Genomic DNA, 26,507 nt, shown 5'->3' with positions numbered 1-26,507 from the left:
CGTGAGAGATTGAAAAAGCTCAATCTACTTAATTGATCAGAAGCAGATCATAGTGCTAACTTGATTATAGCATGGAGCACCTTCAAATGAAGACAATTCTGTTTCCAATGGGCATTGTTATCCAGCAGAGAGAAACAAGAATTGAGGTGAAGCCAGATACATGCAAAGAGTATAGAAAGTGAGATTTTTTTGTATGAGTGAGACAAACCATTGTCAAACAGTAGCAAGAGAAGATGTGGCTTCTTGGTCTCTGCGAGCTTCTGATGTCTTTCTGAAATGCCTGTTCAGACCAATGGTCCTTGTTCCACTTAGTAAGGGTTAACTGAATAAACCCCTATGGACTGTGTTGCTCCAGAAATCAGATCAGTTGACTTGTCCAGATCTTCTAGCTGATGCCTGTCTTAAATTTATTTTGAAGCTTGCATACTTTTCTATACCTAAAAGTCCACATTCTCCTCTGTTCTGCAGGGGAAATAAATAAATAAATAAAAATACAGCAGGTTATTTTGTTTGCTAAAAAAGAGAGCCAATCCTTTTTGGACATGACTACATTCTACATAGTCATGGGAATGATCACAAGGATTTGGTTTGCACAGATACGAACAATTTTGCAAGCAAAATAGGACAAGTCTTCTGAGCTGCTGCCCCTGGAAGCAACGGTTCTTCAGTCTTATACCTCCTTCAAATGACAAATGGAGATTAGAGGGTTTGAGTTTGTTCAGCCTCCTTCAGGTAGTACCAGTGTCCATAACCATCTAGTTTCTGAGCTAAAGAGAAATATTTGCGCTGAGTCCTGCATTTCAGGCTCAATTCAGATCTTAGAGAATTCCGTAGAACACATTCTACTGCCTCACGTGAACTGCTGCCAACCAGCTCTTCTGACTCCTCTGTGGAGCAGAGTTAATGCGTCACGGGGGCAGCTGGGAGGTGATGTATGCACTGTGCTCTGTCCTCCTGTCTTTACACATATTGTTTCCTGCTTTGCTCATTTTCCTTGGTGTAAAACAAGAAATAGTTTTGCAGGAAGCTGCATCTCTCTTCTCAGTGCTCAGAGATATAAGAACATCCCATAAGGATGGCATCTCAGCTCCTAATGCAACTGCTTTTTGGGAAGGATCGGCTGGAGTATAAGCCAGTTGCAGTAGGAAATGCGTGTTTGTACTAAATAGGTCCTTGACCCTTGATGGGGACTGCTAGGAATGATGACAGTGTAAATGATACAGATATCATCCAATGATGACCATACATAGGATTTAATACAGTATAGAGAATGGAAGTGGAACAGAGAAACAGCATTTTATATGCATTAGGATGGGTGTATTTCTGAAGTAAAGAGTTGCAGGGTATATCACTGAGAAAATCTATGAAGATACCATGCGAAAAAAGGGATCGTAACAGCCCAGTGTTTTATTTCCTAGACAACTGTATATTTTCAGCTCCTAGTCTACGATCTATGTTCCTATGATGTATATTCTACATAGGGTTAATACTTGGATGGAACTGTTAATGATGTGAATGGTAGAAGAAAGGAAAGACATAATGAGTGTCATACAAAATAAAAGATGAAGGTAGATCCTTGGATGGCACAAATCATCATAGATCTATGGAAGGCACCAAAAAGCTGATTTATACTAGCTGAGGATGGAGACCTTGTGTCCAAAGTTATCGATAGATCAAGTTTCAATGCTCAGGCACACTATGTGGAAGAGTTCTCAACCAGGGAAAAATGTCCTCTTAAAGAAATAGTAGAAGACTGGGACAATTGCAAAGGCATTGCAACCTTGTATGTATTCATGAAGCTGACTTTGAAATGCATCCTATTTAATTAACAGTGATGAAACTGGAATGTCAGCCTGTATCACAGCAGGTTTTTTTCCTCTCTGTATCTTGGGCAAAACTCATTTTGACTTCTCAAACTGCTCAAAGTACAATCTAAGTAAGGAAAAAGATAAAAAGTACATTTGATGACACAGACTAGCAGTAACAGAGGAAATGGAACAGTAGCTCATGTTATACTGTGGAAACACTACTGTGCTCTACCAGCTAGCTGCTTTTTTTAAATGAAAAATCCTTCCTCCCCCCAAAAGCAAACGTTTAGAAACTGCATTCGGGAACAATTTATTTGTGAGAAACTTTAACGTTGCATAGTATGTGACTGTTTGTGTGAACACATTAATAATATCAGATCTCAAACAGCACTTCCCACGACAAGCAGCTCCCTATTTTCAGCTTTCTGTGGCCTGGTCATAACCTCAGTACTCTCATAGGAGCAAACCAGGCATCCCTTCGCCCATCTGAGAGGTTATGAACAGGTTGTGGATGGTGGCCTTTGTAGAGCCAGCACAATCTCTACCAGGCTGTTTAATGTCTTTGTTTCTTACTCCTTTTGGGACAATATAACTGGTGCCACTTGCTAGTGATGCATATCTTTGAGCACATGCAACATCAAGCTACATTTCTTTATACAAGGAGGTGTAGGTCTAATTCTTTAAGGTAGGTTGTTTTCTCAGACAGGAAACCATATAAAATATTCCCCAGGAATGCATCAAGCCCCATATGTAAAATTCAGAGAATTTGTCCTCCCTTCTGCACTGGAGGCTTTCTTGCAACTTTTTGTCTCTTTGTATGATAGTTAGTAACATATTTTAATTTACAGCCTGAATACCTCCACCTGCAGCTGATACTCGTTCCTCCTTTAGCTGCTATACATTCCCCCCTTCCCTGCATTTACTTCCCAATCAATCGAGAGCAGTTGGACTCCCCCTCAGCTTTCATTTTGCAAGGTTGAGCAAATCTCATTTGCCCATTTCACGGCTTTATCCGTGGTTTAACCCCAGCCAGCAACTAAGCACCCCACAGCCACTCGCTTACTCCCTGCCAGGTGGGATGGGGGAGAGAAGAGTAAAAGTGAGTGTGAGAGACTGAAGGAGTTAATGTCTCAAACATTGTGGTGGGGTAAGTTCTGCTTAAAGACAAACCCTGTACAGCAAGGAACCAAGGTGAAAAACCTATCAGCTCAGACATCAGCAACAGGAAGGGGAGGGTGTGCTGGAGGGTGCGCAGCTCCCTGTTCTGACGTGCTGGTCTGATGTGCCGAACAGGGCAGCTCAACATGGGTAGCGAAAGATCACGTCTGCAAGGAAGGGGAAGCTACTCCCGAAACAACCCCCAAGCCCACAGCCCAAAGGCTACCTAATTAGCCTAATGAGTTCGAGTGCCCACCCAAAGGAGGGGCAAGGATGATAAGAGGACACAAACTGAAGCCTCATGCACGCAAGCCCACTGGAACCGGACCCCTCGGCTTACAGAACCAATGCTGGACACAGGACTGGTGAAATCTTCCTCTTGTCTCTCTCTCCCCCTTTTCCTTTTCCGTAATCCCTACACCTCATCCCTTTAGACATAAACTGTTGACCAAGTCTGGGACTAGGAGTGGATCCAGCCACCCATAGGCTCGTTGCTGAGAAGGAGTCTAGAAAGCAAGGGGGTCTGCTCTGAACCTCGTGACTCTGCAGGAGGGATCTCCTTATTGTCTTCGCTGAACTGACTCCCAAATAAGCAAGGCCTGTAGTATATGTTTAGTGATGTATGGTTAGCATGTGTTACACAGTTTACTGACAAGCTTCATGTCAATTTTTGTCGTGAGCATACCAATTTTGGAGGTTAGCATGCCAATTCTTGTTGTGAGCAAATAAAAATTGAGTTTTGTGGGTTAAAGGGTGCGTGGCTGGTGTCGTTTCACCTTAATCATGACCTGGAAATAAGCAAACTGAGTCATCTTCCTGAGAAATTGGGAAGTGACAGTGAGAAAGTTCATGGGTTGAGATAAGGACAGTTTAATAAGTAAAGCAAAAGCTACATGCGTAAGCAAAGCAAAACAAGGAATTAATTCACCACTTCCCATCAGCAGGCAGGTGTTCAGCCATCTCCAGGAAAGCAGAGCTCCATCACACGTAACAGTTACTTGGGAAGACAAACACCATCACTCCAAACATCTCCCCTTCCTTCTTCTTTCCCCAGCTTTATATACTGAGCATGACGTCATATGGTCGGGAATACCCCTTCAGTCAGTTGGGGTCGGCTGTCCCAGCTGTGTCCCCTCCCAACTTCTTGTCCATCCCCAGCCTACTCACTGGTGGGGTGGGGTGAGAAGCAGGAAAGGCCTTGGCTCTGTGTAAGCACTGCTCAGCAGTAACAGAAACATCTCGGCATTATCAACACTGTTTGCAGCACAAATCCAAACCGTAGCCCCACGCCAGCTACTATGAAGAAAATTAACTCTAGCCCAGCCCAAACCAGCACACAGCACAATATAACTGGTGCCACTTGCTAGTGATGCATATCTTTGAGCACATGCAACATCAAGCTACATTTCTTTATACAAGGAGGTGTAGGTCTAATTCTTTAAGGTAGGTTGTTTTCTCAGACAGGAAACCATATAAAATATTCCCCAGGAATGCATCAAGCCCCATATGTAAAATTCAGAGAATTTGTCCTCCCTTCTGCACTGGAGGCTTTCTTGCAACTTTTTGTCTCTTTGTATGATCGTTAGTAACATATTTCAATTTACAACCTGAATACCTCCACCTGCAGCTGATACTCGTTCCTCCTTTAGCTGCTATACTTTCCCCCCTTCCCTGACATTTACTTCCCAATCAATCGAGAGTAGTCGGATTCCCCCTCAGCTTTCACTTTGCAGGGCTGAGCAAATCTCATTTGCCCATTTCATGGCTTCATCCTGCTGTGAGCTTAGAGTCATCTTGTACACCACAATCCTTCCTCTCCTCATTTGGAAGCAAGTAAAGAGCTCTTATCTCAAGGCAGATGGTTTTATTAATTCCTAAGGGTGAGGTTCACCTCACTCTACCTTGGTCTAAATTGTACCTTGACAACTCACTCAAATTTGCTGACTGCTTTCCAGCCGTGAAGCAGGTAACCTCCCAGCCCAGGTAACTCTTCCTACATACCCAAGAGCTGTGCTTTAGCTGGCTACCTCCTCTTCCTGAGTGGTGGGCTTATCTTCTTGCTTGGCTCGGATGACAAGACATCCTTCTGCCTCTGTGATAGCATGGAGATGTGTTATGCAGCATTTTAAACTACAGTGGACATGCACCCTGCTTCACAGCTGGGGGACAGACCTGTTTCTGCACCCTGGATGCATGCAGAGCCTTCTAGATCAGCTGAGATTCTGCAGTGGTGAAGATGAGCACCTCAACACCAGGCAAAGCTGGTACATCCAATGAGATGGTAGGAGATAGGCAAAAGTGCAAAGGTTCCCATATTCTTCTTAAGAAGCTATTTTGAACCCACTTTCACATAAAGCACCAAAGGCTTTGTCTGTAACTTCTAACAGTTCATGCTCAGCACACATGGAAGTTGGACCACCAGTCTTAGCTTCCAAGAAAACAGCCAATTGTCTGAGTAGCACTATCTTTTCTTCTTCATCAAAGACCAGTTAAACTCAGTCTACTACATTAATCTTTTCCTCAGAATCACTTCTTGTCTCAAATAAACTTACAAATTAATCTTGTTTAATCTCCTTCTGGTAAACACAGGATTGCCTTTTATCCCATTTTGTATTTATCTCCAGATCTTAAATTAATTTTCTTTCTAAATTTACTCTAAGAAACCACACTGTATTAAGCTTAGATTAATTGTTCTCTGATTTTCCAGATCACTTTTTTTTTCAGTTTCTTAGATGTAGGTTATGTTCTGAATGTAGCACCTGTCTGGTTTACAGAAAGACCATTTTCAAGTCTTTGAAACCTTTTGTCCAGCTCTCATCTCTAACCATTAAATGAATTCCTCATTTTACCCAACTTTGCTCTTCTGTAATAGGGGAACTGCATTTGTAGTCTTGCTTTTGTTTATCATACCATGCAACTTCAGCAGAAAAAAGTCATGATCAGTTACTCCAAAGCCATCTTTGATGACAAGCTCTTCTCTAAGCACTGATTTGTTAATACCAGTTCTAAAACAGCATTACAGCTGACTTAGTTCTGCTTTAGTGAAGAATTTTGCTAGCTTTTGCACACAGAAATAATGCGACCTAAGTATTTTCCAGTCTATATCTGGGAAATTTATTTCTAGACCTATTTTTTTTTCTCTAGTAACATCTCAGATACTCTGTCCTACACTGTGGGTTAACAGCGGGTCTTCAGCACTACCCCAGCACAACTGCTCACTGTCCCTCCCTGGAGGGATTCTGCCCACACCATTTATCCCTGCCCAGCCCATCCCACCAGCTGCAAGGGACTGCAAAATCTTATTTTAACCTATATATCTAGCAAGAAAATTTTTTTTCTACCCTATCTAGCTTATTATATTACTTTTCTAAGATTCCACAAATGCCTTCCCATACTAAATTAAGCTATGTGACTAACATCTGCCAGGTGTGGTTCACTGTTTTACTCATAATTTTCCCAGAGGATGACTTCCACATGCAATTAGTGTTTTGTTTTGTTTTGTTAGTGTATTTAACGTAATGCAGCATGTACAGCCCTTGGTATGTGTGCGATGTCCTTTGAGGAAAAACATTTATCTTGAAAACTGCACGGTGCACAGCTTGCGTGCTTCTGTGACATTCAAGAGAGATGAAACGGTTAGCTGGTGCTGATCAGACAAGCACATAAGCCTGACTTTGAAAAGGTTCTTCTGCGTTACTATATTTATTTTGTTTGAGCCACAGAAAAATGCATTCTTGTCAAAATGTTTCTTTAACAGGCTTTGCTTGCCATTCTTCTTGTGGGCTGGAAACTCAAACACAAGCCTAATAGACACTTCAACCTAATCAACAACATTAATTTTCTGAGTCTAAGTCTAATTTCACCTTCCGGTTTATTCCTGACTGCCCTGGGGGATAGCCGAAATGAAATAAAATGAAATTATGCTAATAACTTCACAATCAGTTAATGCACACATTTTCAAGTCTTTGCTTGGGAAAAGCTGAGGGTTTTCAGCTGAAGTGGCTGGGAATAGATGCTACTCAAGGCCCTATGGGGTCAAGATGCACGAAGGTAAATCAGGTGAATTTTACTGTTGTGACTTTCCGTTGGTGACGCCTGAACTGCCAAGAAGGGTCATTTATGTTGGGGAGATTGAACATGCTACATGTGTATGAAACACCTAAAAAGTATACTATATTTGTGTCTCTTTGCTGTGTAGTTACTCACCTTTATCCTCATTTTATGTGCTTATGCCATTCATTTATTCTGCAGTAAATTATTGATGGCTGATGAATTTTCCTACATGAATTTAACTTCCTGTATCCTGACAGAGGTACTATGGTTTTATCTATTTTAATATCCCCACAGTGTTTTATTCTTATTTAGTGTTTATTATTCCTCTCAGGCTTTGTATTGTCCTTATAGAAAAAATTGCATTTATCTAAGAGCACAAAAGCAAAAATTGTTTCATAGCTCGGATTGTTTTTTATGTGAGTTTGCTTGATCTCCAGATTTGCTGAACATTTCTGCAGATCGAGCTTTTGGTGTTTACTGTGTGTTTTTATGTGCTGCAATACTGAAAGGTTTTTCTGACTTTCTCAGATATTTCTTGAGAGCAGGTTACACCATATCACAACCTTCACCCACAGCCGATACTCCCGTATACAGCACTAATGAGTCCTAGAAGGTAAAAACATCTCTGTGTAATAGTTTGGCCTCAAAAGAAATCCCGCTCTGATGTCAAAGCTATCTCAGATATGGTCCTGCACCTAGGTGCTGCAAAGCAGATGCTGAGAGCGCTGGCCATATGTCAGTACCACTGAGCTCTTGCAGCTCCTCACCATTTGAACTCCAAGAGCAAGCAGGGAAGGATGTTGGATGCTTTTTTGTTTTATTTCTCTTTGCTTTTAACACACCTCAATGCCAGAGTGTGGTTTGGTGAAATATGGAGGCTGAGGATGTGATCTAAAAGCCCATTTTAAATCTCTGAGCTCTTACCTGTTGCCTTTAGTAGGCTTTGGATCAGGGGAGACTATCACAGTTCTGCAACATCTGTCAGAAGTGCAGGGTGTTGTTTGCAAAAAAAAAAAAAAAAAAAGACGACCAAACCGGACAAGATAAAATGGTCTGTCAATTAATGGCTAAGTCAGTTGCCATCAGATAGCATTACAAAGTTTGTTCTCACTGTAAGTAACATGCTACTGTAGCAAGTTATGAAAATAAGGGCAGTGCCTCTTACACGTTCAAATACAGAACAGCTTTTATCTCTTCAGTGGAGGTAAGATATATGTAGACACTCTGTCTCTCTTACCAATCAGAATAAACAAATTGCGTAGAGTCCATTTGTGGCCAATATTCTTAGTTTCACGTTTATAAAGTTTTGTTGGAAGTATTTAATCTCTTTCACAGCTAGTCGTGCCAATCAATAGATGTGTTTCTGTACAAGACATAATAAACACAAATGATTAGCTACATAAAAATATATAGATTTACCAGTAAATCACTTTGCCTTGTAAAGGGACCCACCTGCATGGAGCTTGGTCCTGGACTGGGGACATAACTGGAAGGTCAGTAATCACTCTCGCTATGTTAATTGAGACAGCAATTATCCAACAACATTTCGGCCTGTCCAAAGAATGGTCCCCTTCAACAGAACTAGTGGGGAAAGCTGGGGATGGGGCATCAGTTGGCCACGCTCCTGGATCCTCTTCTCTTTCCTCCCATTGGGAGCACGGTGCAGTGGTAGCACTTAGCCCATCTTTTAGAGCAAGCCAACCATTTCTGAATGACAATTTATTTACACAGGCGAGGAGAAATATCTTCTTGGCAACTGCATACACACCAAATGCTGATTTTCTATTTTAACGTCTTCTTCTTGGCCTAGACACAATGGCAATTGGCTTGTTTGAAAGATGACAGATTACCTACTGAAGGGAGAGAAAATGAGGGTAGAGCAAACGCAAGCCCAAATCTGCACTCTCCCAGTGCGGTGCCTAACCTTACATCCTGCTGAAATACTTGAAATTGATTTGGGGCCCAAAGAGCTTTTAAAATAATCAAAGTTATTTCTTTTTAATTGCAAATCTGGAGTAACTATAAAATAGAAATGAAAAGCTGGACAATCCAGGAAAACAAGGAAGAGTGTGGAAACCAGTCCATAAGGCTGAAACCCGTGGTGATTTTGAGCATCCGCAGAGTAGGTGCCTCGTCCCTTTGCTGTTGCAAGGATTTAGGAAGGGACAAGTGAAATCCATAAAAGGTGAATCATTGGTTATTTACCAGCACTTAGCATTGCCTATTAAAACTGCCAAGAGTGACTAAGCCAGCATTCCTAGCACTACATTTTTTATAAAGTTAACAGGAGATTGGCAAAAAAAAATAGTCCAGCCAACCTTCAAAAAATAGCCAAAAGCCAACATGTTGGGAGCATCACAGTCTAAGGCCTCCTTCTCCAACACCACCTGGGTGCAGCCCTTTTGTAGCTTTAGGTTAAACAAAGTACAGTTCCTCTGTCTCTACCTTGGGATGAGTTTTTTTGAGATGGGAGAGCCACAGTCCTGCCCACATCTGGTTTACCGGTGTGTGTAAGAGGAAAAAGCAGTGAGATTGCTTCATTCCTCCTCTTTTCTGATCAGTGCTGGTGATAATGATTTCCTTGTTATGGCTTGTAGACTCCAGCATGCTGCTGTGTCGATGCATAGGAGGGCTCAAATCTGAGTCTTAAATAAGAAAGGGGTTTGGTTCCAGCACAGCATGTTTGTAAAATATCTACTGACAAGACAAAAAAAAAAATTGTTCTACATGGCCTGTAAAACATATGTTAAAAATTCTGCATCATAGACCAGCTTTAAATTATTCATTTTTAATTCCTTCAGCCTTGAAGGGCCTTTAAACATTGACTAAGAGAAACAATCCTACCACTGAGGGAACAGCCATAAAATAAAATACTGGCTACTTAAAAATATAGAGAAAGATGCTTTACTTAGACACAGTTTCTGAATTTTAAAATATGAATAAAGGGCTGGATCCCCACTTGGTGAAAGCTGATACAGCTCCTTTGATGTCTGCATAGCTATTCCCCATCAGCAGCTGAAAGCCCTGGCCCAGAGTTTAGAATAGATATCGTTTCTCTACATAAGAAGACAAGCGAGATTTGCATGGTTAGTTCAAACTATTTCATATTCACTGAGCTGTTGAGGAAATACTGTCTGTGAAACAAATCCTGGATTCTTTCCCAAAAACATCTAAATGACACTTGCTAGGGAAATGCTACAGTATAAAGGGGAGCAGATCCAACCCTCCAGGTTGGACCCTGCTGTAATTACTGCGGAATTATCAGAGAGCACTTGCTACCTGTGCTCTCATTGGGGTCCATTGGTGAAGTTGAGAGCATGCAAAGGATTTAACTGAGTGTAACACTGGTTATTAAAGAGGAATAGGTGCCACGCTTGCTGTTTCAGGAGGATTTGTTCTTGTTCTCTGTTCCTGGCTTAGCCAAGCACTGGCAGAGACTTGAGGAACTTCTCTATGTTCCACCTGTATCGCTGTGTCATGCCTCCCCGAGGCTCCCCTGGGGCAAGCACCCTCCTCTTCTGCCTTGGCCTACAGAAAGGAGCTTTTCTGACCAAAACCAGCCACTGCAGAGCTCAGTTCCATATCTCCTCCTTGCAACTTGTAACCAAAGCTGGTGTGGCTGCTTGGAGGGGGGGCACCATGTCTTATCCCTTGCGTACTCCAGAGAAATGATGCAGAGATAGGACTGACAATGCAGAGAAAATGTCATGTTATCCCCTGCTCCCTTTCTTCAGTCATAGAATCATAGAATGTTTTGGATTAGAAGGGACCTTAAAGATCACCTAGTTCCAACCCCCTGCCATGGGCAGGGACACCTTCCACTAGACCAGGTTGCTCAAAGCCCCATCCAACCTGGCCTTGAACACTTCCAGGGATGGGGCATCCACAGCTTCCCTGGGCAACCTGTTCCAGAGTCATCTTGATTATCATTAATTAGGCCACTCTTGACTGCAGGGTGCTTTCCTAGATACAACCTGTAGACACACTAGTAAAAATTTATATACTGTAAGATGAGAAATCACCTGTTTTGCTAGAATCATCCTTTTTCTCTGTTAAACTCAGGGACAGACAAGGTGTGGTACGACAGGTAGTGAAACGCAGGGTGCTCAGCCTCTTCCTTCCCCAGGCATTGTTGCTTTCACAGGATCTTCTTCGGAGCCCTCATCACACTCTCACTCCCTCCGTCACCTCAGAAATGCTTGGGAGAAATGCTCTAAACCTGATGCACAGCTTTTTTGCTGATGAGCTGTTCCCCAGTGATATTTTCATAAACAGACCCACTCACCCACAATCAACAGGAAGGAAATGAAGCAGCAAATTCAACTAATTTGCCTGAAGGTATGAGAGTGTCAAGTCAAGAGGGTTACAGAAATTGTCACAGGTGATCAAATTGGAGCTCCTCAAGGGCCCTATCCCACCTCCTGCAAAGTGGCAAGCAGCTCCTGGGAAAAAGCAGTGAAGAGCTATTTAATACACTGTTTCCCCCACACACTAATTCCTTGTGTTGATACATTCCTTGTAAAAGGCTAGGTTTTTTTACCCTCATTACTTTAGATTAGATCCCTTCCAAGCCCTGTTTATGAAGGACATAATACCATGTCTCTCTGCGGTATCCAGGGGCAGGATTTAGCGATGGGGTGAGCCCCTTGAAGGTTTTGGACAGGCTTATGCTCCTAAGCAGAAAGCTCAGCCTGTCACAGGTACTCACACCCAAATGCAAATATCTGCACAACGCGGTACACGATGTGACACCGGTCTAAATTCACACTTAAGCTTTTACTAATGTAACTCTATGGAAACAAGCTCAGTGATGATTGATGACTTACAGCTCCTACATAGTGCGTTACAGTTTCCAGTGGAAGTATGTTGTGCTGGATGTAATAAACCAACGACGTGGGCAGTTTCAGTAGGTAGATTAATAACCTATAAACTCGTCCACTTCACAAAAGGAGTTATGCACCGGCTGTCCAGCATTAAGGAACATGTTTTTCAGAGCTCAGGAATATCTTCTCCCCCCTGACATCTGCTGTGGATGTTCACTGTGCATGTTACGCTGCCTAGGGGGGTGGGGGATGAGGACTAGAGAGAAGACCAGAGAGATCATTTGCTGCTTTGGAGGTGCTCTAACCTCCCCGCTTCTCGTCTTGGCTCCAGTCTTTACACACCGACACTAAAAAAGCCAGCATTATGTTGTTAAATAGTTTTAGCAGACACTTTATCAGTTGAATGTATCTGTCGGGGAGACTCTTTAATGATGCTGTATTCTTTTTAATTCCACAGCGTTTTATAGTCACCTTAAAACCGTCTGATGCCGGACCGAGAGAAAGCATTATTTACTCTGTGCTAATTTTTATTATCGTTAATGATGCAACGTACGCTTTCTCCTGCGAGAAGCACGGCATTTCTTCCCACTTTCCCTGCTGCGCTCACCTTTCAGGATCCACGCAGCCCCATTTCAGGAGTTTCGGGGTGGGGGGGGGGGGGAGAGAAATTTCTGGGCGGTGACCCTCTCGAGAGGTCCCATCGGGAGCAGGCATTTCACCCCTTCAGGGGGGAAAGAAACTCGGCTTGGCTGCCGTGAGCCGCCCCCCCCCCCCCATCCCTCGCCCCCTCAGCCCCGACGGGCGCGGCGCGCACCTCTCCTCCGCGCAACCCCCGCGGGGGCGCAGCCCCGCTCCGCCGCCCGGTGGGATGGGACGGGATGGGATGGGAGTGGGGAAGGGAAGGGAAGGGAAGGGAAGGGAAGGGAAGGGAAGGGAAGGGAAGGGAAGGGAAGGGAAGGGAAGGGAAGGGAAGGGAAGGGAAGGGAAGGGAAGGGAAGGGAAGGGAAGGGAAGGGAAGGGAAGGGAAGGGAAGGGAAGGGGGGGGCCGCCCGGGGGCCGCCCCGGCACCGCCCTGCCCTGCTCCGAGGAGGAGCCGCCGGGGGCCCCCGGCGCCGTCTACGTGGCTGGGGGCGCGCTATATGAGCGGGCAGGAAGCCGTGCCGGGGAGGGAAGGGGAGGGACGGGGCCCCCGCCCGGAGAGGCTCCGCGGGCAGCGCAGGCAGAGAGCGAGGAAGCGGCGGCGGCGGCACCGGCACCACCAGCAGCGACCGCCCTTCCCTGGCCATGGGGCTTGGCGGCCCGCCGGCCCCCCGCGCCCCGCCGTGAGTACCGCGGGACCCGCCGCCCTCCTCCTCCTCTTCCTCCGCCTTCCTCCCCGCTTACCTGCAAATCCTCCCGCTTTCCAACCCCCCCCCCCCCCCCGCTGCTGCTGCTGCTGCAAAAGGCGCGGCGGGAGCCTCCCCCTCCCTTCCAGCTCCTCGTTCGGCCGTTAAGTTGGTTTCTTTTTTAATCACTAGTCTTGTTATTTAGAAGCAAAGGGGTGGTCCCGGCGCTGGCGGAGCTTGCAGCATCATCCGGCGGGTGCCCCGGCACTCCGGAGCGGGGGAGGCTTCGCCCCGGCCAGCCGGGATTTCCCCGGTGGAGGGGGACAGAGGGGAGGCTGCGGGTACCGAGGTGGGCTCCGGAGCTCAGGCGCACCTTCGGGCGATGCCCGTGCGGGGACACCCCCCCCCGTCTCCCCAGGCTGCCCCACGGCATCCCCGGCCCACGGGGGACCGGTCCTGCCCCGTGCCCCGCGCGGCGGAGCCGCTCTGCTGCAGGGTGGGCGCTGGCAGGCGGGAGGGACCAGCCTGGCGAAGTCCTGCACCCTGCTTTTTTTTTTTTATTGTACTTGGTTTTGGTTTTCTTTTTTTTTTTTTTTTTTCCCCCTGGGGTAGACTGTGCGGCGAGAGAGGAAAGTCAGTATTACTCCGTTAGAGGGGAAAAAAGCAGACTAGCTGTCTTAGGTACCTGCTCGCACATCTCTGCTTGCAGAATTAATTTCTAGTGAAGTATAAATAAATAATCTTCGAGGTCAGCAGTTTGGTTGTTAGGTGTGTTTTTATTGCACTCGATATATTTATGTCTATAGCAAACATAAATCCAAGGTCCTTACTGTGATTGCTTTTAGTCTTGGCATAAATGAAAACAAACCGGTAAAAAAATGCCTTGATGCATATTTACTCATTTGAGACGCACAAGGTTTTTCAACTCTTTGTAATGGTTGGGCTTGTATGTATCCAATACACTGAAATAACTCATTGTATATATAATTGTATGTCCGAATTATATATTTGCCTGCTGGGCACACACGTTAAAGGGAAAACCTCCCTAATTATGGATCTTTCAGAGAGATTGGAAGGGTGACAAAGCCCTTGTAATCTTTTGGGTCAATTTTCATAAGCTCTAAAAGCTTGCTTTGAAAAGGAAATTAAATTTCGGTGTGGAAAAGGGACAGGAAATTCAAGGATATAAAAAAGAAAGTCCCTATTCTACTTTGATCCTGTCCTCAGGAGTTCGTGTACGTTGGTGTTCTTCAGTGACATAAGTTAAAATGAAGAGTTGCCTTTAACTGGAGTCTTCCTGCCTCTTGGCAGTTCCGAAGATACTCAATTAGCAGCACACTCCTCCTGTATATTATTTACACGGCTTTAGCTGGAGGGGTGGCTCTGTGAAAAGCATCTGCTTGGAAATATTTGGATTGCTACATCCATAGCGTCCCGTGCTATCCATGCCAGCCAGTGCCTTCTGCAGCCGATATGTTCACCCTTCCTTAATTTTTATGGCTCGATCCAAAGGTGGTGGTGCTGCTCTCATGTTAGAAGAAGTTGGCGTTGGCCCTGGGTCCTCCTCCCTGGTTTTGGCAACAGCACGATGGTTTTCTGCAGGGCACAGCTGCGCTGGAGGTCCTTTCTGGGCTCCTCTGGGAGCCTGACGGTTTTTTCTGTTTGAACGCATGTTCAGGTGGTGGCTGGGGGTGGAGGAGGGAATGGTTGGATGTGAATAAAAAAGGCGGATTTGTTTATTAGTTAAAGGCACTTGTTTTCTTGATTATCCTGGAAACAACAAAACCCCAGCGTAGGTCTATGGTGAACTTGGCGCTCTGTTCCTCTGCCAATTTCTCACTTCATTTACTCTATTTTGGTGCTGCTGTAGGGTAACATTTCAGCGGCAGCAGGTTTAAATCCTGTGCCTCAACAAAGTCCCGGTCTAGGGTCCTGTCAAAGCAGCTTTAAAGCTACCACTAGATTTTTAAAGTACACTTCTGTCTAATACACATTTATTTCACCTTTCTGCTAGTAGCATGTAAGAGCATAGTCTCTGAAAGAAGAAAAGAAGAGAAGAATCCAATTCCTTATTCTTTTGGCTCGCTCGCTCGGTGCGCAGTCTGATTGTGCAGTGGAGAGAGTGAGTTGCCCTATTTGTATGAATTTTTTCGCACATCCCGGCCAGAAAGGAGCTTGCAGCCTTGTTTGCAGTTTTTCTTCCAAACTTGATGATATTAGTAATGGTGATGGCATCTCAATTGAGGAAGGTAGCTTTTAAAACTAAACATCATTTTATATAAGACTTTGTATCTGCTTATCAATTTGCTTTTTTGTTTATGTAAAACTGGGAGTAATTTGAGGGGAAATTAGGGTCATGCAGATGGTGGTTCCATCTTCTAGGTTATAACAGCATCTTTTATGCCAAGTGCATTGCAAACACTTCTGTTAAATGATCATAGCAATACGTTTTTATTTGGAGCTTCTTTCAGAAGTATTTTCAAAAGCATGGTGAAGCAGAAATGTGCTTTTAAAAGCAAAGGAGTAAGAGCAAATCCAGCTCCATAGCATGTTTCAAGTGCTGTTAATCCCACCACCTGGTGGAGCTTTTCATGGCACTGGCTGAGGGAACTCTGAATAAGGATGTATTTTTTGTCTTGTTTCAACACTGTCAGACGCTACATGTAAAGTTTCTTTAACTTTTTTCTTTCTCATACCAGACTTAATTAATTTCCTGTATCTTCTATATATTTTATACTTTGCAAAAGGCAGCACAGGACTATCGGTGTCTCATCTGAAAGAGCACTCCTCTGTAGATAGACGAATCAGTGAAGTAGGAGATAAATTTCTTCTTTCCTGTCCTTGTCTTTCCCTTGCAGCATGCTTTTTTTTTTTTTCAAAGGCAATACGATGCTGGCATAGAACATGACTGTAACCTGGGCATCCAGAAGCTATTTGTTTTCACCTAGGAGCACTTCTTAAGTGGAAGAATTATTTTTAATAGCCAGCCCCTCTTCCAAGACACTCTGATGAAACCTTTCAGTGCAAGCCTGGTTAGCTTTGTACTAATAACTTTGATATAAATACGTGCTAAACAGCCTGCGTATACTCAAACTTGCAAGAAGAGAAGCAGCTGCATTTTTGACTGATCTGAGATTACTGGTACAGGTTAAAATATGGGCATAAATGCCACTGAATAAGGCATACTTTTGCCTTTCTCTTAAGTATGTAGTTCTGCCTAACTGCATCAAAACCTGTCATGTTTGTTATGCCTAATAACTGCTAAATGAAAATCTAAGTAAGTCAGAGGTATGCAAGTTAAAAATAACTTTAGGACTATCTGTCACTTACAATTTAGAGTGGAATTACTTACGAGAAACATCCTTGTCCCATACAGATGTTTCCTGAGAACTACGACTAATGCTAGACACACAAACTTGCAGTCAAATTGCTGTTGTAAATGTTTGTATTGATTTTATGGCCATAGTGCCTGTGTGAGTCTTTGACTCCTTGTGGCATGTTTCAGACCCCAGGAAGGTGACTTTGATATCTAGGGCATCTCCAGTGGCATCTGAAACCTGTGTTTGGCAACTGAATTGACCCTGTGGGAGCTAGATGTGGTTTCTGGGCACTAACCTTTAACTTACAAAACAGGTAACAACATCAACGCAAGTGGCCTCTATTTAGGAGGCAAGTTCATTAGAGAGGAGTTGTCTCCTACCTCCTGTGACTCCTCTTGTTCTGACAAGGGTTCTGGGCCACCCTGGCACTCATTGACAGCAGCCACAGAGGAACTGCCATCACCCATCTGGTCACCTTTCCCACTCTTACCCAGCTTCCTCTTTCCACCGGTGATGGGCGTCCCGTGCTCTAGTTTGTAAGTAGCAAACTCAAGTCACTTTGTGGATAACGTCCTATAAGGCTTTGAAAAGCTCCTGTAAGTCAGGGCTGCGCAACACCCACAGCTGTGAAATAGCCGTGGAGTGTGGAAAATGGGGGGCCTTGGGGGACTCTTTTTAAAAGAAACTCCCAATAACATTGGTAGAAGCTTGCTCTGAAGCATGAGTTAAGATTAGGGATGTCGTCAATTGTAAAGACTGTAGTAATTGTTAAAATATAATTCTGGGGGGAAAGGAGGGCAGAAAGCGATTCGTTCCTGGCTCTGCTGTGCTTTGAAGTGCTCTCGATTAAGTTCGTTCATCTGGACTGACGTGCGCGTCCTTCCTCTGGGAGAAGAAGACTTGTGCCTTGCGTACAAGATGACAAAGCCTTTGGGCAGAGAGCGGTTGTATTATTTCAGGAAATCTAAACATCGTAAAACCACAGCCAGTTCTGTCGGCCGATCGTGAGGTATCGCAGAGTGCAAAAGAGGCACAATGTAAATGGTTGTACCCAGTGTCTGGTGACAAATGTTTGAAGTGTAGCTTTCTTGTTCTGAGGACATCATCTCAACAGAGCCTTTGTTTTTTGTAGGAGCTTTTCCATTTCTTTGGAAGTCCTTTCTCCCAGCAGTAGTTTTCAATGCAGGCTCAGCCCTCTGTAGCTTTCCACCCCAAAGGGTTTGGGTAAAGGAGAAGTGAGTGGCTGTGGTCAGAGCCCACAGGGTCCAAGCATGACCTTCCCCACCTCGCTGGTGCCCGACACAGGACTGCTGCTGGCATGGAGGTGACCACGCATACTCTGGGTATCCCTAAAACTCCCCCGAGCCAGATCAGTCCTTCTCCATCCCTTTGGAGGATCATTCTGCAGAGCAAAAACTGGCACAGTGAAGCTGAGGTATTAAATTGGATGCAATTTTAAAATCTCTCTGGACTAGATAATTGCTACTGACATTTTCCCAGGATTGGTGGATTTTTTAACTTTTTTTTTCAGCTGTGGCACACCAACACAAAACAAAGGTTGTTCCTTTTAAAGGACACTACATTATTTCTGGAGGCTGGATCTTCAATCAATGACTTAATCTTACTTATCTGAAATGCTGTGTGTGCTGACACATCACAGCGCTGTACCAGCTCGACAAAGAAATCTAATTCTATCAAATCTGCCAGCTCAGTTAATATGACCCTGCCAGGGAAGCATAAGGCGTCACCTCTCCATTTTTTTTAGGTAGGAATCAGGTTCCCTATCTCCAGCTCAAATTCAGTGCACACTACACGTGGCCAGATTTGGATATTTTTTTTAAGGTACCTGCTTACATCCTGGCATCTAAAACCGTAGATCAAATTGGAAGATGTCATCTGAATATTTGGGTTGAAACATACCTGTTTGAGTCCTACAGACAGTCCTTTGGGATTAGTCTTGAAGCAGAGACCTGTGTTACTTCATCCTGAGACTTCTACAAAGTCATGTGTAAAGAACACGGTATAGGGCTACCTGCAACTTAAATCAGAGCTGACCTTACAGTATTTGTCTCTTTTATGACACTCTACAGTGCACATGAAGCTGTCGGTGCAATAAGAGCATCCATGCCTATATCTTAAATTCCTTTAGTCTGATGGGAAATGGTGATGCCTTTTACATGACCTGCCCTTGAGCAGGTATACAGGCTGCAGCCTGCATTAGTGCGAGACTTTAGCTGCTAATGCTGTCGCACCATGCATCTAATACTTTCTCTTACTAGATCTTGGTTTAAATCTGTTTGTGCAGATGATCTGACTTAGATTTTTTGGTGACAAAACTGAGGAAAATGCTGGTGTACATTGAATCAAAGCAAACTTCAGTTAAACAAAGGCAGGTCAAGTTAATTATGGTTTTGATCAAGTGAAGCATTCTTGCTTTTTGGTTTATGTAATCTTAATTCCAGGTCCATTTCAAACTCTCAGGTAGTCAAAATTAGTAATTTTGAAAGACCCAAGAAGAAAGTTTGCCTTCAGAAATGTCAGAATGATTTCTCTGAATTTGATGTGACCTGCATCGACACAGTTTATGTCAGCCAATGGCAATATTGATATTATACCTGAATTTGGGTTTTTGTTTCTTGTCTCTTTGAAACTATTTTTGTATTGAACTTACTATTCTTCAGAAGGTTCACCCAGCTTTTCTCTTCAGGGGCAATTCTGTGCATTTCAAGTAAAGAAAGATCTCTCCTGCTTCTCAGTCTAATCCTTCTTAGAAGAATTAGAAGTCTTCCTTCTTGATCTTTCCCTTCTCTTTCCCCCTCCCACATCCTTTGCTTTTTCCCTTCAGATAAAATTTGCTCTTATTGAGAAGTGAAGACTGTATGAGCAGGTCTCTTGTGGCTTCACTCTGTGTCTTACAAACAGACCTGCTGCTATTCCCAAACAGTTGGCTTAATTCTAACCTAAAAAAATCACCCTGAAAAGTAAAAATGAACTTTTGCTTGCCCTGTATCCTGTTAACAAAAGTTCAGCATCAAACTTCCAATGTTAATTCTGAGGGCTACCTAATAATATCTCTAGGTAATCAAGCAGTAGTACTGGTGGAAACACAAAGCGGGTAGATACTGAGTTTGCATACAGGACGTGGAGGCACATACAGTTCAGCAGCTGAGACATAACCTTTGCAATAAAGTTGCACAAGTTAGAAAGTTATCTGTCATGCTCTGGAGATAATGCTGTAACGGCAACACAGAAATGCAAGGAAAAATTGCATTAGCTTTTCTAAAAGGCTAATAGTTAAACAGACTCTTGTGAAATCTTCTTTTGCTTAGGAAGGCAATATTCAAACGTAAAGGAGTTCCTAGAAAATATAATATGGAAATCAAAGTCCTCTTTTATTGTGCTAAGAGGAGAAAAACAGTTTGGAAGGGTAGTGTGGGGTTGCTTTATAAATTTGGCAAAAGGCAGCTCCTTTCTTTTGGGCTGCCAGAAATGCCTATGGTGTACCCTTGTAACTGGGGAATCTGTAATAGATTCACAGGGAGTGCCTGGGCAGGAGGTGCAGCTGTGGGGCCGGAGGATAGAGCTTTGCTTCAAGATCTCATCTCCAGGTGAAAATCTTACCTCCACTGATGTTATTCTGATGGCTGCGATGTGGTGACTTGAGGTGCCTGTAGAAATACAAAGTGTATGTGAGATACTGAGAGCTTCTTCAGAGCTTCAGGGAGAGTTTTCCTAGTTTCATCTACATTTCTCTCCTTCCTGAGTAGATGCTGAAATGTCCTTCAGCCCTGCTGTTCTGGTACCTTTCTGTGGTTTTTGTCCTTCTTTTGCATGTGTTCTTCCTCTTACCAGTCCCATTTCCACAACTGCTGCTTGCTAGAGGAGAGCAGACTATTTCTGTGGCTCCCACCACTCCCCTTCCTCTGCCATGCTTTGTTCTCTGTGAGCCAAGGTCAGAGAGAACCAAGACATCGGGAGAGCTGGGGACGCTTAAACTTTGCATCTGAGGACAAGCGCGTGGTGGTGGGAGGACACGCTTGTGGCTGAGAACCTGGAGTTGGCTTGGAGAGCCGAGCCCTGTCCCGTCTCAGCTCTCTGCTCCAGTCTTGCCAGCTGTAAATGACGGTGTTTCTATTTCCTGGAGGTTTGGTTCAGCCTGTAAAACGCGTAGAGACTCCACTAAGGACATAAACATTGCTCGTTTAACCAACAGCTTGATTTTGATATAGGGAAGGTAAAAGAAAATCTTAAACTGCATGGACAGAAGAGCTTTAGAGATGAGACGTTGGCTTTAGCGATTCACTGTCTGCCACTCCATTGAGTAGTGCAGTCATCAGCGATGTACAAAAGCACTGCCGATGCAACAAAACCCACCTATATTTCTGCTTTGTCTACTGCAGTGAGGTTATCGCTGTAGTGCTGCAAGGATCGTGCAGTTTGGTGCTTTTTCCACGTGGCTGTCGGTGCGCTGCTTTTGCTTGCCTGGTTCCTGAGACCTTACAAGGGAATCTGCTGTCACAGCAGATTTTCTGTGAATATTGCAAAAATATGCAAAAATAGATATGCAAAATTAAAAACTGCTGCAGACGAGAAATGATAGAGTAAAAGCCTGTATCGTGGTAGCAGGATGCGTGAAATAGCAGCAGCTACACAACTCTGTGATAAAACTGTGGGGACGCTGGAGCATAGCCATCCTGCCATCTCAAATGGCCACTTCATTAGCTTGCTAGGGCAGCAAGATGTATGTGTAGTCAGGGAGACAACCTAATAAAGCAAACCTATTAAAAAGCGTACTGATTACAGACAAACTTCACCCCAGGCCACCAGATTAGGTTTGACAGGACTAGTTTAACTACATACATAGTTGTGTGCAATATTCAGGTGCTTTTTGGCCCCTTTGAGAAACTGGAAGTGTTTCATTCATCTGTAGGATACGTGCGCTCTAAAATATTTGAGGACACTGGAGAACTGTCATGCACGTTCCAGACTGAGGAAAAATGGGGTGGGTTAGATCTCTTACAAGTGGGAATTTCACTCAAGTTACAGGAAATAAAAGTGATAGAAATTGAGACACCTTCTTCTGGTTTTTTTTTTCCATAGTCCTTTAAAATCATGGAAGCTTTCAGAAAAAATATGTATAATGTCAATATATATATTTGCCCTCCAGGTATTGCTGTGATTTGACATAACGCTCACAATTCAGACAGTTAAATTACACCAACAAGAGTTGAGTGTAAATGCCCAGTTAAGACACTGATTTGTGCCCTACCTGGGCTTCTCCAAAAGCACTGTAACTCTGCTGTGTAAAATGGCCAGTGCTTCAAACAGAAGCAAGCCTCGAGCAACTACATAGGTGGTCATGAGGCCAAAGAGCGAAGGAGCAGGAGATAGATGCTGGCTGTTGAAAAAATACAAGGTTGTTGAAAATTACAAGGTGATTCAGTAATTGCAGAAGTGGCTAAAACATTTGCTAGTAGCAATGGAACAAAGGAGTTTAGAGTAAGCTGCCTCTCTGCAAGGCAAGAGTCTCCTGTCGATACCAGGTTGAGTCTAAGTATTGGCAGAGGATGTTGCTATGTAATTGCAATTCATTTCTGGGATTTTTTTTTTTTAATAGGGGAAAAACCGGAGGTTTGGATGGAAAAGAATCGATAGGTTAGATTTACATTCCCAGATTGTTCGGAGGGGTATGTCTTGGCCTCACAGAGCACCAGGAGAAGAGGCTGCTCGTTTCTCCTCTGCTGCCATCTGACCCGCTGCTGGCGTAGCGGAGGGGTTCATTTGTCGTGCTTTGTTTCTGCCGGCTTAAAAGGAGGATACTCGCTTTTCCTTTACCTGTAAAAGCTCTGGATGAAGAATGCTATATAAAGCTAAAATTCTACCAGATTCAGCCAGAAGTGCTCAGTGCGGTCACTGCCTCTATTGTTTCTTGGAGAGGAGCTTCCCCCACCCCAGTTTAGATAGTAGCCCTTTGTCCCTGTGGCTTAAAATACCCAAGTCCTGTCTGTGGGGACTGTCATCACACTAATTGACAAACAATCCTAAGAATTTTGCCCCATTTAAAGTTGTTCTTTTGGAAGAAAGACAGTTGTCCTGTGGGAACAAGCCTGACCAAGAGTTAGATGTTAGTGCAGCAGAAAACAATCCTTAGATCCTCCTCAGGCGAGCTGTCAGGGATTCACACATCCAACTTTTCTTCTTTTGTGTGTGTGTGTGAATTCTTAAAGACGCTTTGCTCAAAATGTCATTTCCCTGATTTATCTTACCACACGTAAACTTAGAGGTTCTCTGCATTTTATGAAAAAAAAAAAAAAACCAGCACAGCTTTGTTTTGGAAAAAAGGCATTTCGTCAAGGTGTAACTCTCCCCTGAGGTTGGTCTCAGAGCTGCTAGCCACACTTTTGGCATGTCTCTGAATTTGGAAAATAATATTATGAGTCTTGGCTGTTGTCTGCCAGTAAAAATTTTACGCCCTTACTGTCTTGCTTGGAAATTTACTGGCTGCGATATGCAGACGCAAAAGATATCGGTGTGTGTCCTCAGTAAGGTACTTCTCATGGAACAGACTGGAGGTGGAACAAGAGACCCTGAGGCAACCTGGTTTGCTTCCTATGGGAGTTTCAGGCTTGCTTGGCAGAGGTGCGCTCACCGTGGGTGGGATTACCAGGCTGGTGTGTAACCCTTCCCACTCGGAAGAAACCAGCCGGCTTTGCAAGACAGCTCTTCCGCAGGGTGAAACTTGGTGCCGTTGAAACTGGTGCCACCTGCTCCTCCACTGCTGGCATCCTCCTCACTTAAATTGTGAAATGTGGCATTCTGCCATCGGTGCCTGAGGGTCATGTTGAGGGTAAAACCAGGTGAGACTTGTTCGTTTTGAAAAGTATCTATCTATCTCCTTCACAGTCCCTCACGTCTACAGAGGAAACCGTTCTGAATTTGTCAAAGCCCAGATGCCTTTTTTACTTTTGTATCTAATCAGGTTTCATTTGACAAGTGTAGCTCTTAGAGACGGAAATTTTGTTATTAGGGCACTGACACTCTTCTGAATATTAAAAACCCTCTTGCTTTTATAGCTGTCAGAATCAATCTTTCAGATCTCCCCTTCCAGCTGCCACGCTCTCTTCTGAGCTGATTGCTACTCCTGAGCAGGTATGTGGCAGCATTGCTTTGGCTGGCACCAACAATATTGACTTCCAAGGAAATTAAGGTGTTTCCACATCTCGGACCAAGTGCCATGTTTTGGGTTTAATGCTCTCTTCCATCAGTAACAAATGCTGCATGACGGTTTCACCTTGCTCCAAGAGAGAATAGGGTCGTGCACAGTAACCTTGAGTATAGACTTGTCATATCTAATGAGCTCATTAGGGCTTGATCTGCTCATTACCTGGAGACTGTTGAAGGCAAGACCAAAATATCTCACGGAGCCGGAGTGAGTAGCATGGTTCCCTCTGAGTCAACACAGGGATGTTGCTCAGCATGTGTGTTTGAATCGATTGCTGAAGCTGTCATCTGCTTAATGAGACTTAACAAAGCTTGTGACGTCTCATAATCTTTAAAACACATGGCAGTTGTACGAACAGGCTTGTCGATGGTGGTTTCCTTACCCAAAGCCAACAGGACTCTTCAATATGTATAGCAGAGTACTTTTCTTAGAGCTATCAGTCATCAACATCCGAAAGTCCAGGTGAAGGTAAATAAAGATAAAATTTTCTTTCTTACAAAGTTACCTTCCCCTTCCTAAAGGAAATTCTTTCATAGGCGTGACAGCCTTTGACAGTCCACTTATAGCTCCTATTGAATTTCAACTTCCTGTCCAAAGTTGTTGGGACATGAGAATGTTACAAGACTGTTTTTCTTCCTCAAAGGCCACAGAGTAAGGGATCCTTGTCAACATTACATGGTAAAAGATTTCAAACCTGATGAGTGATCTTTGAGGCATGCAGTGGGACCCTGCAGAGTGACTTGGGTGTTGGGAGAGTTAAAATTGGGGTTTTTTTCAGGAGGTGCAGAGCAAAGCAGCGCAGCTGGCATCTAGAATTAAAGGTGTCCTTCAGTCTGCTCAATAGGCTATTTTGGGAGGCATAAACGATGTAAGCATCACGGCAGAGAGACTAAACTACTCCACATCAAATGAGAATAGTATTTATGCAGGCTCATGCTATCCTTCTCAGTGGGTAACTTCATAGTTCCCCATCACTTGTGAGGTTTGTATCTTGAGCTAAATAGGATGGAGACTTTTATCTTAGCCTCTTTCACCACGATTCTCTAGGTGCACACTCAAACGGGTATGTTAGCAGAGATGTACCACAAGCACGATGAATGGCAAAAGTTATATCATTTTGGTATAGTTGCACAGTGACGCACAGTTTCATCGAGGTGGTGACTTGGTTTTTGACCTTACCTAAAAATAAGCAAGGTACTCACTGGCATGTTTGTCTTTTTATTGCCTGACCTTTCAAAGGCGACGGTGGCAGGGGAAAGACACAAATGACTTTCAGATGACATTGCATTCATTTAACAATGCTGGAATTCCTGTTGAGATGCTTCCTAAGGATGTTGCATGCATCTAGCAAAAGCTCTGCTTATATTTTCCTTTGATATATAGCCAGAACCAGAGACAGATGCTGTAAATCAAAGTAATTAAATGTGTTTGTTTCTTGTAAAAGATGGTTACTGTAGTTCATTTCATGGTTCAGGGGTCAGGAGGGATCTTTAAACACAACTTTGCTCTGCCTGTGTAATTTGAGGGGGGGGGTGTCTCTTTTTTTTAACTGCAAGGCTTACTTAATAACATTGTAGGCAAAAGTATTTTGCAATGACAAATGTCTTCCTTTGGGTGTTATCAGCAGCACTTCCTTTGCTCCTCAGCTCAGAGTGCTTTAGACAGAATGGGAGAGGGACATGCTGAAGGAGAATTGCTTTGTACTTAGCAGAATTAGAAGAAGCCCAGCAAGCACATGGTTTGTGCTTAATTCCAAGAGCCTGAATCTGATCTCATTCCTACTAATCTCTAAAGGGATTATTCCTGATTTACACCGTGCTGAATGAAATCAGAATCTGACCCTGAAAGCCTATTTGTACTTCAGACATTGTCTCAAGGCAGCTGACCTGCAAATACGAAAAAGAAGCTTGTCTTCCCCCAGGTTAATTGTTTAAATTTGACAAGCTAAGTGGACTATAGCTTGTTTAGCAGGGTTTATTTTAAACTAAAGACTCTTTATCCGGGAAACTGTATCGTGAAAACTCAGGCTAGAATCCATTTACCTCTATTGGACTAATAAGAGATGGTAATCAGAGGACCCTCTTTGGTACAACACAGTGCTTTTTATTTGCATTGTACCTTTTGTCTGAGGATATTAAATAGCTACTTCATTGCAATTCTGGAAGCTGTTCAGCCAGACAAGTCTCGTTAATGACCTGCAGCGACTCTAGTTGCTAGCAGTGAAGTAAAAATAAGGTAGTACACTAGGTTTCTGGTCATGAGTGGTATCTGTAAGAAAAGGTCTGCAACCTAGAATGGGGTGAAGCTCTTAGCTGAAAATACTGGGGTTTCTGGAATAAAGGCTACAGCATACCTATCTGCTGTGAAGAAAATTGATCTTTATTAGCACAAGTTAAGCTAGTGTTCACCGAGACAAGTATCAAAGGCAAACGTACAGTTTTGGGTGGGGAAGCACAGGTTGCCTTTAGATCACCATGGCCAATTCCTTTACAGCCCCAAATTTATATACTTTTTATTTACATTTTGATTGTCTACATGCTTATTTTTAAGGCTGTGTTTATATCATACTGGTCTGTATCGTGATAAAAGGGAATTTGAATATACCTTTTCATAGGGCTGCTCTAAAGGCAACTGGTACGTTATTATACCCCTGCATATTCTAAAATGAACAAGTCACATTTGTCATTGCTGCAAAGCACAATTTTGGTGTAGTGACACACTTGCACAGTGTTTGAACTACCTAAACACAGCCAAATAATGTCAAGGAGCAAGATGGGTGGCCTCATGCGATGGCCCAC

General features: G+C 43.7%; 1 protein-coding gene across 2 annotated transcripts in view; it reads left to right on the top strand.

Annotated features, from left to right (window-relative positions):
• Positions 1–13,017: 13,017 nt before the first annotated feature.
• Positions 13,018–26,507, top strand: part of ST3GAL1 (ST3 beta-galactoside alpha-2,3-sialyltransferase 1) — a 78,186-nt gene continuing 64,696 nt past the window's right edge. For both annotated transcript variants that reach the window (XM_052787525.1, XM_052787526.1), the window contains exon 1: positions 13,018–13,164. The gene's annotated coding sequence lies outside the window, so the exon portion shown is untranslated. The remainder of the gene's footprint in view (positions 13,165–26,507) is intronic.

Source organism: Harpia harpyja, chromosome 5 (assembly GCF_026419915.1).
Source record: "Harpia harpyja isolate bHarHar1 chromosome 5, bHarHar1 primary haplotype, whole genome shotgun sequence".
NCBI classification, from domain to species: domain Eukaryota; kingdom Metazoa; phylum Chordata; class Aves; order Accipitriformes; family Accipitridae; genus Harpia; species Harpia harpyja.
The sequence above is the reverse complement of the archived record's forward strand: the minus strand, read 5'-3'. Positions and strand labels throughout refer to the sequence as shown.